The sequence below is a fragment of the Erpetoichthys calabaricus genome, chromosome 7, assembly GCF_900747795.2.
Source record: "Erpetoichthys calabaricus chromosome 7, fErpCal1.3, whole genome shotgun sequence".
Lineage (NCBI taxonomy): Eukaryota > Metazoa > Chordata > Cladistia > Polypteriformes > Polypteridae > Erpetoichthys > Erpetoichthys calabaricus.
Window position 1 is genome coordinate 40,037,699 of NC_041400.2, and position 18,434 is coordinate 40,056,132.

The window sequence follows — 18,434 nt, forward strand, 5'->3', positions numbered from 1 at the left end:
TTTTGAAAAAGAGACAAATGTTTGTTTGCAGTGTTTGAATAACGTTCCTGTCTCACTACAACCTCCTGTGTTTCTGCGCAAATCTGTGACCCAAGCATGACAATATAAAAATAACCATATAAACATATGGTTTCTACTTCGCGGATTTTCTTATTTCGCGGGTGGCTCTGGAACGCAACCCCCGCGATGGAGGAGGGATTACTGTAACCACAATTTATATATACATTTTACAACAGAATATTTAGGCAATTTACATATGATTGGCAAAGAAAAACAAAATAACAAAAATGCAGCATCAAGTTCTATAAACAAAAAGTGAGTGCATAACATCGCTTTTAGCCACCCTCATACGATTCCACTCTATTTAAGTTAACATTAAAATACTCTTAATTAAATACATTTAACTTTCAGTGACATTTTCAGTATGAAAATTCTGAAGGGGCCATACTGCAATTTTCCTTTATATGTGCAGAGTTCTCTAATGTAAACATTAACTTACCTAACTAATAGTATCTGTCCACTTTTTGCTAGTGACTAGCAAGTAATGGAAAATTCACACATCTTTCACTTTACAAAAAAATCAATGAAACACCGGGATGTTGGGGCCTAGTTTGTCTCTGATATCACCATCAAAATACTGCCATATAGATCTAAATGTTAAGTAAACTGAGAGCCTCGCAGCCATTTGCTGCTCAGGAAAACATATTGACCATGAAACAGAACAGAAACTGAAATAGCAACACCTAAAGGTTAGTACTGAACAGGTTAGAGGTGATCAATGTCAAGTCATAATACTTTTGAAGGAAAAGGCAGATTACACACACTGCATGACTTGAATCATACACCGTACACCTGGTATTAGCACTAACAATTGTGCTGTGGGTATTTGCTGGCCAGCTCAATTCCAGATAACAAATGAAAAAATAATTTTCTACATACATACCTGTTTTTTACCATTATTCTCTGCTTCTTTGAAGCTGGAGCATCATACTGCTGACTTCTCAGTATTTCGACTATATTACCAATAGATACCTCTACTCTGCTGTAAACACCGCTGTTGGGGGCTTGTTTAGTTTTGGGTGTGCTCTGTCTCTAGGCATGTCAGAGGACTGGGACTTCGTGAAGTGTGATCTAGCCTCACTTGGGGAGGCAAAATGGAGTGCATAGTTTAGAGAGCAAACTATTTCTGGATCTATCCATTTTACCTCCACAGTTCCAAGTGCCAACACAACATAGTCATAACTCCTGGCAAAATTGAAAATTAAGGTTAAAGCTATGTTATGTAATAATGCACTACCTTAATTTAAGTCTATAAAATGTCAGCAAAAGTCCAGAAGCAATGTCTCTATGACCAAACAGTAAACTTTGTGAGGTGGAATATCAAAGGTCTCAATCATGAATTAAAGAGAAAGTATTCTCTAACCAACAGGTCTAAATGCCAAGATAGTATTTTTACAGGAGACTAACTTAATAAGCAAGGACCAGTCTCAGCTGCAAAGAGATTGGACTGGCCAAATATTCCACTCCATGTGTCACAGGTGTCTGGTCACACTTATAGGTAATCTAACTTAGACACCATTAAAATATCCGAATACGCCACCCAGTTTTATTAAGAGACTGGGAACTCCTGAAATTTACCAATAATAGCACACAGGTTTCTTTAAATTGGGCAGTGAGTAAACACACAATGAAAGACACAACAGTAATTTCAGAAAAAGGCAACAGTAAGTTCTATTGTACAAGACAATATAAGGTACATTAAAAAGATAAACGAACATAACAGAACCTAAACATATCAGGAATTAATTTCCTTTTTTGTAAAAGGAAAATACACAGTCCACACTCTAAAAGTCCGTAAAAACAAGAATTGGAGGATTCAACCTTTAGTGGTGCAGAGTCCAGTTTGGGCACTGTGTAACCCCAACACTTAATTGTTCATGGATGCACTCTGTTCCCCGGCAGAAGTTGTGTCAAATTGTTGACTCCCTGTCAGCGTCTCTTCATTGTTCCTTCCACTCTGGGCTCCTTGTGTGGCTGGGACCTAGGCACGCCTCATTCCTCGTCTGTCAGCTTCGCTTGGTCCTCTCATGCGGCTTCCCTCTTTCGCTGGACCCACAACTGGCGTCTCCTTGTGGAGCTGTCTCTTCCTCCCTGGAAGTAAATGTTGCCGTCCTTGTGCCTCACGTCGTGCCAGCCAGGTACCCTTGTCTGCCTGCGAGCACCTGTGCCCTGTCCGAGTGTCTTGGCAGCGTTTTTGTGGACTCTCCCTCTCTGCCTTTTGCTGGCCAGGAGTTTATATTTACTTCAGCCCCTGCTGTTGTCAGTCCTGGAAAAACAGTTTAATCAATGGCACATCTAAATTGCCTGGGTTTAACAATTAATAAAAACACAAGTTAACAAAATGTATGGTTACCAAACATTAATAAGTACAGATATGCTGATTAGAAACCAATATTTCCAAGCCAGGTAAATACAGACATTCTTCTAAGGCCAAACTTCAAAGCAGTGACTCCCTTGCAGGACAGAAAATACCATTAATAAGTACAGATATGCTGATTAGGAACCAATATTTCCAAGCCAGGTAAATACAAACATTCTCTAAGGCCAGACTTCAAAGCAGTGATTCCCTTGCAGGAAAGCAAATACCATTAATAAGTACAGATAGCCTTTTAACTTTTCACCCCCCAGTCCCAACAGTGGGTGCCTAATGGAGCCACCCAGTGCACAAAAAAAAATGTAAAAATGTCCCCCTCTGACATCCCCCCAGACTTAACCATTGTCAGTCCCAGACAATCAGTTTAATCTTCTTATTCTCTATAACGGGCTGGGGGTCTCCCCAAATTTTCCCTCCTCGATCGGTGCAACTCCACAGCTCCCCTCTCTGGGACATCACTATTTTCTCTAGAGGCTGGGTTTCCCATTGCCTTCTCAGAGTGGGAAAGCAGCAGGCCCTGAATGCTACCCTGCTGAATTTTATAAAAAATGTTCAATTACTTTAGCTCCCCTATTATTAGCAACATTTATAGAAGCCAGGGACAACAACATTCTACTTCAAGTTTTTTGCAAAGCAATCATCTTTTCTTAGAGAAATAAGGACTTATTACAATGCGCATCATACAGATCAATCTCACTTCTGAATAATAATGTTAAGATACTCTTCAAAGTTCCAGCTAGAAGGAGAAAGTGCTTTCTTCGGTAATATCACAAGACCAAACAGGATTTACTAAAGGCAGACACTTAGCTACTAATCTCGGTCGCCTGTTTAATGTAATATATTCAACCAAAAACTCTAATACCCGGAGATCTTATTATCTGGCCTGAATATATGTGCATGGATCAAACTAGTGCATATCAGTGCAGAAGCTTCAGTTTGTATTACCAACATCATTTCAGATTCAAACTAGAACTGTGGCGGAAAAAAATGCCCCCATCTTTAAAGAACTCAGTCACGGAGCCCAGATGAGAATGCAGAATATTTCTTTATTTGCACACGCATAAATGACTCAATCCATGGAGTGAGCAATCAATTAAACAATTCACCTGCTTGTATACTTTTCTATTACCATTACCTCATCTAATATATCACATCATCTGACTCTTAATATGCAGAACTTTATTATCCCAACCAATCAACTAACACTACCAGTATTTTCAGACTCCTGTCAACTCTCCCATTAATCATTTTTTAATGGTGGTCTGCAGACTCTCCTATTGATTTTAGCACCGCTTCATAGGAGTGGTGTTTGGGCTTTCCCAGTAGTTTATCCTCACTTTCTAGAAGGGTGTTCATTACTCATTTACCTCATTCTAACCTTGTAAAATCAAGATGGTGGTCTCTCTAAGGCAGGGGTGTCAAACTCCAGTCTTGGAGGGCAGCAGTGGCTGCAGGTTTTCATTTTAACCATCTTCTTAATTAGTGACCAATTTTTGCTGCTAATTACTTCTTTTAATTAACTTGACTCAGGCCCTTTAGTTGTTTCTTTTTCCTTAATTAGCAGCCAAACATTAATGAGACACAAAACAAGCCACCACATCACACAATATCTGAAAATAAAGACAGGTGATGGTCTCAGTAAGGTTGATCTCTCAGCTCACCAAAACAGTTTGATGATGTTCTTATAAAAACAGAAACTCAACAGTTTTGGAAATGTCTGCTTTTGCAGAAAGAGAGCAGCAGCAAGCAGTGGAATTAAATAACAGGTTTAATTAACTGCAAGCATCAGCTTCTCATTAAGAAAACTGGTTGAAGTTTGAAGCCCCAGTTTAAGCTGGTCATCTGTTGGCTGTTTCACATCTCATTTCTGTTTGGCTGTCATTTAATGAGGAAACAAATCAATTCAGAGGACTGAATCCTTCTAACATGGCTGTTAAAATAAAGGGGAAAAAAGTGAATTAGCAGTGAAAACTGGTCACTGATTAGGAAAAGGGTTAGAATGAAAACCTGTAGCCATTTGGCCCTCCAGGCCTGGAGTTTGACACCCATGCTCTAAGATGAGGCTGATCTCACATGCTTATGCTTTAAGCTACATTTGGTTAACTCTTAATTTACTTTCAGTAAAATATACTGTTATATATACATATATATACAGTATATATATATATGTATATATGTGATAAATTTTAGTTAACTCTTAATTTACTTTCAGTAAAATATACTGTTATATATACATATATATACAGTATATATATATATGTATATATGTGATAAATTTTAAAAGATTATTATACATTAATTAAAAATTTTATTACACATTAAATTTTCATAGATTTTTGCATGTATGAAATTATAAACATTCCAAGGAATCTAATTTCAAGTGTTTTAAGTATCACAGAACTCATAAAAGCTATAATGCATCATCATAGTGCAGCATCTAAAGTGGCAAAACAACAAAACAGAAGATTATAATGGAAAAGAAGCATAAAAACACATTCCAACACCCTTAGACCCAAGCGCATAAAATGAATAAATTAAAGTAAAGATATTTGCATATTTTGATCAGATGTTCTCTTTTTTAGCATGCCCATTGATTTGAGATTGTATGCAATAGGATTAGAGTATGAACTGTCATAGTATATCTCTCTTATAATTACAGTACATTAATAAGTGCAGATAGACACTGCTGAGTACATGTATAAACCCTTGGCACATATTTTTCACAAATATCTTCACATATCCAATTGTATAAAAACAGTGATCGTTCTGACCCAAGTATCTGTAGGCCAGTAAGCATTACAAATAGCACAGATAAATTAATGTAGACAATTATTAAGGTGAAGCTCTAGCAGCACATGTCTAAAGCACAAGAATTAACAAAGAGTCAATACGGGTTCAGATGAGGAAAATTCACAAATATTCTGGAATTCTGTGAGGAAGCAAAAAAAGCACACAATCACAGAGGTAAATATAATTGATTGATTTTCATAAAGTATTTGGTAAGGTCCTACATGGCATACAGCCTCAGGTATGGAGGAGTATTTTGGATAAAATTAAATAAATAAATAAAACCACAAATAAATAAAAGTACTGTGAAATGTAAGAAACATTGTTCTAGTGGAAGTGCTAGCCTGGTTTGGACCCCAGAACTATATACCAGGAGGAACCCTCATTTGCTATATATTCCCTTTGATTCCTGTATGTCTAACCATTTTCCTGTGATTAGGATTAGGAATGAAAAACTATTTTAAGATACGTGACTGATTTTCTCCCTTTGTGGATTTCTAGCTACTATGTCTTGTATACAAATCCACACTGTTGGACCAACCTCTGCCAGAATTTGCACACCTCCCTTATTTGATCAGGGGAAGACCATAGACTATGTCTCGACCCAAAAACCTTTGGGTTTTTTATCTCCATGTTTTTATACTACAGTTTGAACGACGGTGCAACCTGGAGGCTCAGAGCAGAGCAGACTAAAGCCAGACTAGCATACAAGTGGATAAGAGCTTAAAATTCCCTGTGCAATAGTAAGTGATGCATCTAATTTGAAATAAAAAAGACATTGATTTGTCCCCCCACCATATCCTTTACACAATTGTTAACTATTGTAAAAATGAAAGACCTTGACACAAAAAGAGGTTTGGAGCAGCCACCTGTATACTTGAATAAGGTTGCAAATTGAGTCCAAAAAAGAACTGAATTCAAGTGAGACGTTATCTTGCTTTTAAGGCAGGTAGGCAGAAGTGAGGTCATTGGGGCTGGGAACCAGACGTGACGTCATCAGGCCAAAACCGGAAGTGATGTCATTGGGCTGGAACCGGCAGTGATGTCATCGTGACCAGGCTGAATTTCCAATATCTGGTCTGCAGGGATAAAAGAGAAAGGTTTACTGCACCCCGCCAACCTCCTGGCCTGACATGGAATTGCCTTCTTTTGGTCCTTCTAGCTGCCTTCCATGCACACATGTGTGACACCATGTTTTTAAAAACAAACTAGACAACAGAAATTATTCATTTTCAGCCACATTAATCTTGAAAATGTACCAAATAGTCTGTAGTATGGCTATTAACAAAATGAAAAAACAGTTAATAAATAACATGGAAATCAAAGCCCATTTTATTGCCTTTTATGATAGTAGTAGTGGCTAATATACAGTACATGTCACCCAAAATGCAATAAAGAAGGCTGCAAGTAGAGGACAGTGGCATAGCTGGGGGGGGGGGGGATAGGGGGGCAAGGGGGGACATCTGTCCCCGGGCACAGCATCCAGGGAGCACCATTTTTAAATTTTCTTCCTCTTCCCCATTGCATTTTTGCAAACAGAGGGGACGCGAAATCTTCAGTTGTTCCCCGGGCGCTGAAAATCCTAGCTACGCCTCTGGTAGAGGGTGTAGAATGAATGGAGAATGTTCTACACCATGTCACATTTACTGTAGATTACATAATCTTAGCGAGTAAGAGGCAGTTGACCGCGTGATCCCGTGAAGATCAGTTGTCTAGTCAAACACACCCAGAGATTTGTTCCAACTAGTCCATGAATCGCATTTGATTTTGTTCTTAGTTGTAGGGGCAGACTTTGTGTTCATGAGAGTTGACAACCAGTGAATGCTCACCTAGAAGTAAAATGCATATAATGCAATGACTAGGAATAAAGAACATGAGTGTTCTGTCTGATGTCTCATGTTTTACCTACCATGACAGAATGGAAAAAAGAAAATAGTTGCAGAGATTGTGGCTAAACATGTTGTATGAGTTAACCCTTCATGCAGAACCAGCTCCATCAGGCAGAAAGGTATTTGTGGTCAGAAAAAGGAGCGAGCAGGACTGTGCTGGAAAGTTGTCACACAGTTACTAAATTTGACATGCCCAGTGATTTCCAGTCATGTACACTGACATGGTCCAGCGTTAAGATTGGCAACTGTTGTCAGCAAGTCTGAGATACCCTACGACTAGGGGTCATGTAATGTGACATCAGCTTAAACTGATTGCAGGCTGCATATTTCAAACACCTGCATTGTATTTGAACAGAAAGATGTAAAATGCAGAAAGGGGCAAATATACATATTTATTATTTTGGTTAAATACTTATAGAACTAAATAAAAAGATCTGCACAAATTTTCTATAAAAGTAAAAATTAAATAAATCCTGCTTTCTGACAGTAAATGTAAGAAATGCTTCTTCTTACGTGAGGCTGTGCATCTTAATGCAGAGATACACTTATGGAGTGCCTTGAGTCCTGCCACTGAAGGCCTAGCCAGAAGGAGTTAGGGTTGGCTTCATTATTTTGACAACAAAATGCCAAAAGGGGATGTGACCTTTTGTCCAAGTCACTTGAAATTAACTTGCACATTTCTGAAATAAACTGTGAATATCAACACTTTAAACTTATTCAGGTTAGTAACATTACTTTAAAATATGAAAGTAAAGATCAGAATTCTGTTGTGATTTAGTAGATTAAAAAAAAAAAACATTGATTGTTTCTTTCTTTCAAATTAGTGTGGCATTTCCATGGTGAATCTCAAAGCTTCAAAAGGCCCTTTAATTGTATTCTGGGCAGTTACAGGAAATGCATGAATAGAATAAAACACTTACGAAAACGCCCAGGTATGCCAATGAAGACAATTACAGTGTACTGTAACAAATTACAATGGCGTATTAAATAGCTTGCAGCAGATGCTACAAAAGAGTGTGTGGTCGGTTGTAGTGATGCATTTTTTATGATGAAGACGATTTGTAGTTCATGTACTGAAAGCGAGACAGAAAATCTGCAGTTTCCATTTTTAAAACTGCATATTTGAACAGCGCAGCTATGGTTATAAATTGATCTGACAAGAAAGCCAAGTGAGGCTCCTTTTTAAATTTCACTACTGCCACATATAACCACCCACCTTTATTTACGAAAAGTGTGCTGGACAGCATGTCTAAATGTATTATGCCTTTGTTTCCAGCAGAAGCCCAATGGGCAAGTTGTGACAACAATAGGAAATATCTAAACTAGTGGGTGCAATACTACAGTAAGAGGAATTTTCAGAACATAACAGAACAAAGCACTTACAAAATATTTTCCAATGGAATATCTCCCAGAGTTTTTAGACAGAGCAGCGTCTGCAAGAAGTTATAATTAAAATGCCATTCCCATTGAGAAGTTTCTTTTCAACTCAGTTAGTGACATATACTGATGGAGGGCTATCACAAAGGAGGAGTGACCCAAATGATAAATTAGAAAGGATCTCTTTCAACGTGTAATTCTCATGGCAAGACTGAAGATTTCAAGGAGACACAAAACCTCACAGTAAATACAAGAGTATGAGAGGAATTTGGGAAGTGATGTAGTTAGCATTTAATGAAGACATCGATGCTTGGAATGAATGCTAAAGGGTTAAGAGAATGTTTATTGGTCTTATTGAAAGATACAAAAACATTCACACATACTATGCTGAAATTAAGTGGGCCATGAAATTTTGCAGTAATGAAATATATCTACGTTGTTACTTTAGTTACATTTTTCAGGTATTTGTACTTGAGTAAATTTCATTAAGGGCTACATTTTTAAGTCAAATAGCGTAGCTTTTACTTTCTTACATTTTCGAGTAAGTTTTTGTTAGTTATTACACAGATCAAACTATTATAAAATCATAGTAGACACCTATCTGGTGTGTTGTCTACTTAGGTTGTAGTACAGCAGTGCTCAGACACGGTCAATCATATTCCATAAACCTTTCAAGAATAAAACCGCCATAGTCTGCCTTCCATGCTCATTTGGTAGGTCGCTGCCATGCTTTCCTTTTCATTCACTGTTGAGACAGAGAAACTGAATGTGCATTTTAGCCATGGTCATATTTGAACACTATGTTCAAATTTTAAAATGCAAAGGAAAATTCATATATAATGCAGGGTCTGTGTCTGCCAGCACCCAACGTAGTCTCTGCTTTCAAGAATTCACCTTCAAACTTAAAGAAGCTTTGTGGGTTGAGCACTTTTTCCCCCGGCTTAAGCTGAAGCCCCTAATATCCCAAAAGGAATGTCATTTTAGCCTTGTGCAAATGGTTTTACAGGCACAAGTAATATCTTGAGATCACAAGTTTTGTCCAACCATTATCCATATGTTAAGTGCAGAAGATATTGCTGCGGATTCTTACACAGACACTTATCCTTTTATTAAGGTGGATACAAAAAAAGTGCAAACTACATTTGTTCTTCATGATTACCCTTTGAAACTACAGAACTCCTTACTCTTAAATGTAAAGGACTTGTGACCTTCAGGCAGAGATTTAAAAGCTGTAGTTGCTGCTTATTGGAGTGACTTTGCTCTACAGAGATAAAAATTTATACCATTACTGAAGTACAACTAGAGACAGAGAATATCATTTATTTCAAGATATAATCTTTCATTTCATTCCCCATAATAACATATTGGCCTGCAATATTTTACTGATGAAATCACTTTATGTGCTAAGTAGGGGAAGTCATATGCTGCACACACCATATATTTTGTTAAATTAACATAAAATGCCACCTGCTGTCTTCCTACAATAAGCATGATAAATAAACCTTGGGTTTACTAATTGTGTTAGAATTATTGTTGATAAATATGCATCATGGGGACAACACTAGAGAGATTTGTTTTTCGATTTTAAAAGCTGTGACTTTGGTTCACTGGTTGCATGACTATAAGGGTTCCACATGCCAGTCAAAAAGATGTGAAATATGGCTCACGGTTCACTAGTTGACTAGCTCTTTTACATATTAATTTTCTAAACTAAAAGGATTGCTCAACAAAAAGACAATAAATGCAATAAATTATGCAGAGAATAAATAAATTCAGCTCTCACACTGAATGAAAGAATCAATTGTGTCTCATTTAATTAGAGCAATGCAGACTTTTGATGAAAACCTGGAATTTGTAATGGATTTTTTATTGATCTTTCTTCAATAAAAACAATTTTTAATGGATAAATGTCAATTTAAAATATTGGTTTTGCAATATGTGTTTAATTAACTATGTACTTCAGTGATTTTTCTCTCAAAAATAACCAGGAACACTATTATCTTTTGTTGTTAAGCTCACATTTAACATTGTTTTAGAGTAAAGCAACCATCTTTATTTGGTTGTTTTAGCATTTTGATATTTTACACGTACATTTTATAGTGGCACAGTATTCAGGGTTGGTTCCTGCCCTGCCCGTTATGCCACCAGAAGAGACTCCAGGCCCTGTGATCTAGATTGGTTTAAAATCTGGATTGCTACAGTATGTTACGCTAGTTGTTTGATGGACGTGATCCTGTCATCTAAAAATGACTGTGAATGCTAGTAATCTTACTAAATTTCTTTTTATAGCCCACCAAGGTATAAAAGAAGGATAAATGGTTATTTTTACTTAGATGACATGAGTGGGGAAACACAAGGCACCTTTGTTGTCAAGCTCATTTAAAAAACATTCCTTTTCCATACCATCTGCCCCTTGCTGAGGTGGGGGAAAAAATAACTGTCCACTGACATGTCATAAATCATTCAAATTTACAAATATATTATGCATACTTATACTTTCTAAATGGAAATATATATAATATAAGCAAATACTAAATAAGCAACCTTTATGGATGTGATATTAAATATAATAAATGGTTAGCACTACTTCATTGTAACACCAACCTTATGACCAAGTCAGAGTTACTAATTTGTCTAAGCTACACATTGTTAGGATTAGAGATGAAAATTGGAGTACATGGAGGAAAACCCATGTAGACATGTGAAGGAAATCTAAAGGGCACACGAGCATTGACCTGGCATACTGAGAGCTACTGGGCAGCAGCACCAACCACCGTGCCACCATTCTGAACTGCCACCTCTCCCTATACGGTGTTATTTTTTAAATTTGATGCACTTGTTTTTAACGTTATCATCAGAAGAATAAAAGCAACAAAACTAATTTTATATTGTTCTATGAAAAATGAATACCCCAGACTGCAAGTAAATGCACAAACACTAAGGGTCAATTTACACCAGTGCACATGCAGATATAGATGTTAATGCAGGTGCTTTTTCACTTTTTCTTTTGTGTGTGTGTGTGTGTGTGTGTGTGTGCATTGGCACATATTTTTAACTCATGACCACTGGTACTTGTACATGGTCAGCCTCATATGCAGGGAATAGAAACCAGTAAATCATTTTTGCTAGGGAACAGCAAGTGCTGGGCTTCTTGTGTAGGTTGTTTTTCTACAGTAAAAAAGAACTAAAAGAAAAAAGAATTATTTTTTAAAGAACTAAAAAAGAACTAATGTACACTATAGTGTTTTAATATTAATCTTTGTATGGAAAATAGGTAGAATGTCACATTGTTTAAAAATGTGGCCTTTCAATGACTAGATGTGAATGGAGGTCATAAAATATAATAGATTTTACTAATGTGCTGCAAACTACCTGTATTATGCAGCTGCAGAAAAAGCACAGAAATCCAGGGATGTGTATAAGAACTAATAATTGTTGCTCATCCTCCAGCATATTCAATTCTTCATTCTGTTCAATAAGACAATAAAACAAACTGGAAATCCAAATAAGAAAAGTATCTCCAGCTTTACAACTGCAGTCAGGAAAAAAATGATTTATGTGGCACATTGTATTACAGTAAGTCCTCGCTCTCCATGGATTCTGTTCCAATTACGCTATTATTAAAGTTTAACCCATTTTGTGACACCAGCAGTCTAATTGTGCCTATCTGCAGATGAGGTCCTTGATGAGAGCCATGGGATGGTGGCAGATATGGAAATTGGGGGGGTTGTGTTTGTAGCCATGTGCAGCAGAAAAAATTTCTGAGAGGCTTATCGCACAAGAGTGACACATGAGATTGAGCAATAATGGGTCTGTGATGCTCTTAGATGTCTTAGGCTGCACGCACACTACACTGAATGAATCAATGTGTGGCTGAGAGGTGTGGGTAATCCATTGAATCCCATTTATGTTGGGGACTGGGGGTTGCAATTGTTCCCCACAAATGAGGAATTCCCAGTAACTGAGGGTCATAAGCTACACCCTTATTATGTCTCTTCCCTTTGTTCATACTGCCCTTTGCTACTACTGATTGAACAGTTTAGTAAGTTCCTTGAATCAGCCTTGCTGTAGTTGCTTCTGGCCTCTGGCAGAGTGTCTAGAAGATAATCCAACTTGACTATGGAGGAAGTAAAAATAAAATAAGATTTCTGTAGGTGAACCTCTGGAAGGATCATTACTGAGCCTTGACAGTTCATCCACCCAACCCGGGCCTCTCCCTACTGGTTCTTCCCCTGAACTGACAGTCGTCATTCTGTCAGAACCAAACCCAATTTTTCCCACAGTATCAGTGCTTCAGTATCAAGAGTTTCTGTATCTGTGGAGGTTATGTTCCTGAAAAAACGAGAACTGACGGTAAATACTGATGAAGCCATGTGTAATTGTCTTAATGTTTTGTCAATTTTGTATTGAATTGAATTTTTCATGGCAGAAGAGAAAACTGAAATTTGAAATTATTGTGCAGAACCAGCAAAACAAGTAAGAGAAATCCATAAATTTGTTATTTTCTGTAATGGAACAGTAGTAGCAGTAGTACGAGCTAAAACAAGCTCTTGATGATGCAATGCCATACCATCCTGTATCACATAGCTATTTGAAATTCATTCAGTTCAAGGCCAATGTGTCCGTCATGAAAATTCTAGGGTAGGTCACGTTGTTGCTTCTTAGGCAGTATTCAGCGAAATGCAGATGAGTTCTTTTCATTGTTGTAGTTATTTCGGAGTTGTTGTCATACAACTCTGCGTTTGTCATATATTGGTTTCAATGAATATTTAGAGCAGGGGTGTCCACATCCAGTCCTGGTGGGCCGCAGTGGCTGCAGGTTTTCATTCTAACCCTTTTCCTAATCAGCAAACAATTTTCACTGCTAATTAACTCCTTTTCCCTTCATTTTAATAGCCCTATTTTTAAGGATTCAATCCTCTAAATTGATTTGTTTCTTCATTAAGTGGCAGCCAAACAGAATTGAGATGTGAAACGAGCCAACAGATGACCAGCTAAATTGGAACGTCAAACTCCGGCCAATTTCACTCCAACCAGTTTCTTAATGAGAAGCTAATTCTTGCTGTCAATTAAAGCCGTTATTGAATATCATGACTTGTTGCTGCTCTCATTCTGCCACAGCAGACTGCTGATTTTCTGTTTTTTCTAAGACCACCGTCAAGATGTTTTGGTGAACTGAGCAATCCAACATGACCAAGACCTTCACCTTTCTTTATTTTCAGGTTGAATGGTCATGTGGCGGGTTGTTTTGTGTCTCATTATTGTTTGGCTGATCATTAAGGAAAAAGAAACAATTAAGGGGTCTGAGTCATGTCAATTAAAACTAAGGCAAAACAGGTTAATCAGCAGCAAAAATGGCTCATTAATTAAGATGGTTAGAATGAAGACATGCAGCCACTGCAGCCCACCAGGACCAGAGTTGGACACCCCTGATATACAGCATGATGCAGCATAGCATGAACAGCCATCCAGCTTGGCTTTAGAAGCCTTGATCATTGTCCAAGCCTCTGAATCAAGCCTCAAAATGTTCTCAGCAGTCACTCGGAAACATTTTATTTTCAGCTGTTGACTTCCAAATGTTATTAATTTTTTTAAGGCTGAACAAGTGTTTGTCTTGCACTTACTAACATCCTTATCTGTTTTTCTGATGTACGAGACATTCTAAATACTGACCAGTTTGAAATCTTTTACATCTAAATATTTCAGGATGATGCCCTTATCATGTATATAATTCATACATTTAGTTTTGCTTGCATTTGTCACTAAACCAACACCACAAACAGCACTTTCAACTGCATTGAGAAGTTCTTGTTTATAGAGTTCAACAGCAGAGCAATATCATTTGTAAAATAAGTATCAGTTAAGTGGATTGATGGGTAGTGTTTTCCTCTAGAAAGATGGAGTGTAATACTATAGCTACTGCTTCTGAAGATGGGAAAGCTCATGGCATAGTCCAGCACAACAGTAAAGAGATATGGCTCTGACCTACCCCCTTCTTTTACACCAGCTTCAATCCTGAAGAAGTTTGTGTTTTCATTTTCTGGAATGACTTGGGCAGTCTCCTTATACCACTAATAATTTCTGAGGGAATCTTGCATGCCTATAGAACATCAAACACTTTAGGCCTTTTGACATGTCCATTATCTCTTATATATATTTCTCTTCTGGTTCGTCCTGCTTCCACTTCAAAACTGGTCCCGCCCACACGCAGTCGACACGGCATTTCTCAATTCCTATTCATCGTCTTCCATGTCATGCACTATACTGGCCTGCTGAGCGTAATACATCCAACAAGTACTCGAGGTGCTGCCACAATGGTAAAGTAGCTTTACCACCTTTGTGGGATCCACCTGTGTCTTTACAACAGCTTCTTACACAGCAAACATCAGAAGCTAAAAATTATTGTGAACACATTTGAGAATACAACTCTTCTCTAGCGTTTGCTTCCATGGGTGCATAGATAACTCAACCTCCTGTCCACGGACCATACTATTTTAAAATACACAGGCAAATTTATCACCAAATCTCTCCACTATATGCTAACACTTCTACCTCTGCAGGATATGGACAGTTGTATGTTTTTGACACAGTGCAAGCTACTGAAGTACACTTACAAAATAAACCAAATTCTGCACGCAGCAAAAATGTACTTCTCCAGCTAGATTCCATGCTCAGAACCATCAACCCCTTCGCAAACTCATACAAACACATGCATGAAATCGCTCAGTCCAATCCAACAGCATCTGTACGAATGGTTTTCAAGGAAAACCCTGGGCAGGATTTATGACGATACAATGCCCCGACATTGCAACGATTTTCGTCGAAGAAGATGGCGAAACGCCTGCCGAAAGGGACATTTGCATCTATCCCATACGCAACTCCTGTAAACAGATTTCCACGCTCAATATGAATTGCGATCCTATGGTTGACCCACTTTTATTCCCTAACGGAGACATTGGCTGGCACAAAGATTTACAACATGTTCCCGATAAAACACCCGCCAAGCAAATAAGGCTTACTCAATGCCAATTTTACGCGTTCAGATTAGCAATGAGGAATACATTTAGTATTTTGCACTCCAGCGACAAACTATTCCAACAGTACATCGTAGATGCGCATGTTAAAACTGAGGGCGCGCATCTCAACTATCTCAGATTACATCAACAAGATCTGCGCGTGGAACAATACAATGTTTGAATACAGACGCACTGCAAGCAAACGCTGAAAATAACAATGTATGTGTAGGAAAAATGATCATATCACCATCCACATTTCTAGGAAGTTCAAGACATGCAACAAAACTATCAGGATGCCATGACCATAGTACGTAAATTCGGAAAGCCTGATTTATTTATCACTTTCCCATGTAATCCTACTTGGCCAGAAATTCTACATGCACACTTTCAAGAAGTATTTATTTCTACTTGATTTCTGAATTCCTTTCTCACTTTTTTCCGTTCCTATTCCTACACCGCCGTATGCTACGGTGGGTGTCGGCTAGTTGTTTCATAAAATACTATTAAAATATCAGGCAATGTTCTAAAATATTTCCCTTAATTCCCTGAAAAGACAAAGGAGAGGTAATAAATGTGAGCCTCACCTTTTTTTGCTAAATGAGGCAAACAAAAGCTTAATATCCTTTAGGGACAAATGTACAAGATGTTGCAGTTAAAAAGAACAAAATTAAATTTATTTTCCATATCTTTATTTTTTACATCATAGGGCCACAGGAAACTAAAGTGAAAGACTTAATTACTAGGATAAAATAAGACTGTCACATATGTGTGTCCACTTTCTGCCTTCTTCAAAGATACAGTATGTAATTCCGCTCCAGGACAAGGGGATTGGTACTGTGGTATTGTCTCCTTTTCTCTCCACAGCACTGAGATGACACCCAGCGAGGGCAACTGACTCTGCCCTCTACAGTCCATGCCCTATAAAGCCCGGGCATCAGTGGAAGGAGGTGTCTCAGTTGGTAGAGAGTCAACCATGACACGGAGCTCCACAAAGCCAGACCCACTGAACCGAGGTACAACCTGAGAGCCTGGACAGTTATAACTGCTTTAGTTTTGTTATTCTATTTCTTAAAGTTTTAATGGTAATAAATATTTTTTTGGACTCGGCCCTTATTCCTACTCTACCACAGTATCCATGATGATACATCTGCAATCAGCTGGCATTCTATTTTCTTTCTTTCTTTCTTTCTTTCTTTCTTTCTTTCTTTCTTTCTTTCTTTCTTTCTTTCTTTCTTTCTTTCTGTTACTGGTTGTATCAAGGTGGACATAACCATAAAAATATGCAGCATTTTTTTGCACCCTTATTAACTTTCATATGTATCAGATAAAATATGTTTTTTCATTGTTTTTCTTTCTTAAATCATTTTTGTTTGATAAAATATCTGAAAATAATATTATACACAGCAACAAGTTAGATAATTTGTGTTCCACAACATGAATCCTACACTGCAAATATCAGTCTTCCTAAACTCTTTTAATGACCCCTGGTGAACAGCACTGGCTCCAGAAAACTGTGTGACATCATGGACATCCATTACTAATGGATGGGTCAGCTGTTAGAAACTGAATGAATTATTTAGAAACCCAGCTGTACTTTGTAACTCCTTGGGGGACTGGAGAGAAAAAAAAATTACCCTAAGTGCATTAGCCTTCCTTTACCAGCTGGGTCGATAGCAGTGTTTCCACTTGCGAGATCTGGTGCACTATAATTCATTATTAACCCACAGCTTGATGGCTGTACTGATGCTCTCCTTATGGCACAGTGTCCTTACTTCTCTAACTCATCTTTCACCATATGGCTCAATTCCTGTCCAGTGGAGGTCAATAGCAGGCAAGAGTTTTGAAAATGCACCTAGAATTTAAGGATGTTTACTCCTTTGGTGTTTTGAGGAACTTCTGCATTGTCAAGTTATATTGATGAATAGTGTTTGAATACACAATGAAATTGCAAGTAAAATCGTCCAAAAAGCTTATAATAAACCATCAAGTTAATCAATACAGAGAAAGTGGAAATTTAGCATTTTTCTACATACAGTGGCTTCTCATTTGATCAGAATTTCAAATTGCTTTATACATACAATATAGTTGTATAGATATTTGGCACGCTTCATGGAAATGCTAGCTTTTGGCTGATTGTTTGGAATGGGTAATCCTATTTCATGGACACCTCTGGTTCATGATTCATGGTTCATCTCTTGCATAGTACTCTACATACTGTATGAGCAAGGTGCCTGTATATGCATTGCTGACTCAAAATTGTCCTAGTATGATTGTGTGCAGTGGAATGGTTTCCAATCTAGTTTGGAATTCTGTTTTCTGCACAATATTACCAGGATATACTCTGGGTTTTATAAGCCTACATTGGGCAAATTGAGTACAGAGGTGAATGGATAGATGGATGGATGGATGGATGGATGGATGGATGGATGGATGGATGGATGGATGGATGGACAAAACCACTTTCCATTTCCTTTGTGCTTCTAGTGGAGTGCAAGCTTCTGCTGAACTGTACATTCACCACTTTGGCTTACTCAAATATTCACTTATAATTTCTGCTGCCATAGTCACAGATGTGGCCTGAACCCGCAACTTTGTATTTTAAAGTACACCTGTACAACAAGTACAACTAACCCTAACCCAACACTGACAGACTATGCTACAGCTATCTCATTTGTGTTTGCTACTTTGCTCTTTTCTGCCATATAATAAAGATGATTTCTCCATTTTTATGAAGCTTTTACTCTTTAGGATCCCTCGCCACATTTATAAAATGTTTCGCATCTGAGTTCATGTTTTTTTTTTTCGCTTGAAGAATTCATATGCATTTGTCCAGACAACTTTCTCATATGTAGAGTACCTTGCAAGAGGTTAACCCATCCCAGAAACCGGACTAGCCATTCCAAAGAATTGGCCAGAAGATCATTTTCCATA